Raw genomic sequence first — 2,242 nt, forward strand, 5'->3', positions numbered from 1 at the left:
TCAATTAAAAATTAATTTTCTATTTTCTATAATTTTTTCATATATTAGATAGATGTAACTCAAGAAGTTGTGGTTCAACCTCGTTATTACCGCATAACGCCAACTGGTAATTTTAGTAAAAATCTGAAATTCAGTTTTCTGAATAGATAGAAATATAGAATATTATAAGTTTCATCCAAATGCACATTTGACCTTAGCTCGTATGTCTGAAACTATATATATACTTTTCGATAATAATTTGAACACGTATATCTTAATAAGTTCATATTATGTGAAATTAGTTATCGCGCTAATAACCAGCATTTTCCACAAAAACTAATATACATATTTACGTAATTAATCTTCACACTTTTTTTTTTTACCAGATAGGAGACTCGAACCCGTAACCTCTTAATTGAGTATGAAGAGACTATGCCATTTAAGCTATAACTCATTGGCTAATTAAACTTCACTTTAAAATAATAATCTCACTAACATATTTATAATGACACACTTAAAATTAAACTCTAGCAAATACAATGCAGTATGATGTCAATATATATTTTGCTAATAAAAAAATTTATGTGAATTGACACGTTATATATGCATCATAGGCAAATAAAGAGTCGTAATAATTCAAGAATAATATATAGTAGGGTGTTTATTGTGTGCACTTACCACTAATATTCCATGCTGAATTATCACTGGCTGCTTATTATTATTATTATTCCCATTGCCATTTCTACCTTCTGGGATTCTTTGGACGCTAAGAATGTACCCATCTGCAGTTGTAACCTGTGAAAAAAAAAAAGAAAAAAAGAAGAAGATATAATCCAATTAACGTTTACCAAAAATAGTAGTTTCTTTCAAGTTAATAAATAACCTCTGTCTCCCACAATTTTAACATAACCATCACAATTCACAAATATACACTACAAAACGTTAAAATTAACGAAATTTTCCTCCTTAAAAATATGTGGTCAAAAAACTTAACTTTAAAACACATCTAACAAAGAACTAACCCTAAAAATATGTAGTCAAAGAGGTTTTTACGAAAAAATATCTATTAATTTTAGGAAAATATATTTTGTTAATTTTAATATTTTTGACATAAAAATGATCTAATTACAAAATTAAAAAGAATGTAAAAATTTAATTAAGAAAATATATATATAAAAATTTAATTATAAATTTAGTAAAATTATAAGAACTAATAAAATAATTAAACTTTAATTTATTTTTTATAATAATTTTTAAATATTTAAAATTTATTAAATTTTATATTTTTAAATTAAATATTAATTATTTAACTTTTTTTAGCAATTAAATGGCAACTTTTATACACCAAAAGAAACATTTTATAATAAACTTAGACGAGTAATAGAATATAAATTTGATGTGCACCCTTAAACTCAAGGATAGTTTTAGAGAAAACCTTGAGTTCATCCTTAAATTTGACAAATGGTGAAGTGGACAAGGGTATGTAGGTACATGAAGTTACTCTTATTCTGAGTTTACTCTTTTTCTGCTATCATCTGGTGTTGGATTAACAGCCAACAAAATTGGTTTCTTTTTTTTTGTATTTAGGAGAGTTGCTCAACCACAAATAGAAAGTAAAGTATAAGAGCTCAACAAAACAGATAAATTGGACTAACTATCAAAACAACAAGTCTCATCCTTACAAATGGTACCCCGGCCCAAAACACTTAACACAGACGGAAATCAAATAAAAAATCTACTTCTTATTCGATAAAAATAAGAGACCAAAGACCAACAACTAACAAAAAACAAACCAAAACACCTTGTCAAAACACCAAAACTAAGGTAGCATTTGGTAGAAAGATAGAGACAGAAAGATTGAGCTTGAGAGACAAATACTAAGAGACAGAAATTGAAAATTAATCTCAATATTTTGTTTGATGCAAAATAGGAGACAGAAATTGAAACAAGAATGAAACTCTAATTTGATTTGCATAAAGGTAAAATTAGAATTAATTAATTGAAATGAGGGTATTTTAGATATAAAATATTATTAAAGTTTTAAGTCTCCATCTCTAAATATTTTAGTACCCTATGTCTCCACTTTTTGGAGATACTGAAATACTGAAATTTTGGATACAGAGACAGAAATTTTAATACTAATCTCTGAACTAACAAACATGATATTGAGTCTCAGTCTCTCAGTCTCTATCTCATTACCTTCAAACACAAACGCTACCTAATACTAACTCCTCAAAAAATACCCTACACGTACTACTCCTTA

At 26.7% G+C, this 2,242-nt stretch overlaps 1 pseudogene; it reads right to left on the reverse strand.

The window, feature by feature from the left end:
* The window catches only part of LOC107648417, a 10,555-nt pseudogene that overhangs the window by 2,433 nt on the left and 5,880 nt on the right, over window positions 1–2,242 (reverse strand).

This window comes from Arachis ipaensis, chromosome B06, assembly GCF_000816755.2.
Source record: "Arachis ipaensis cultivar K30076 chromosome B06, Araip1.1, whole genome shotgun sequence".
NCBI lineage: Eukaryota > Viridiplantae > Streptophyta > Magnoliopsida > Fabales > Fabaceae > Arachis > Arachis ipaensis.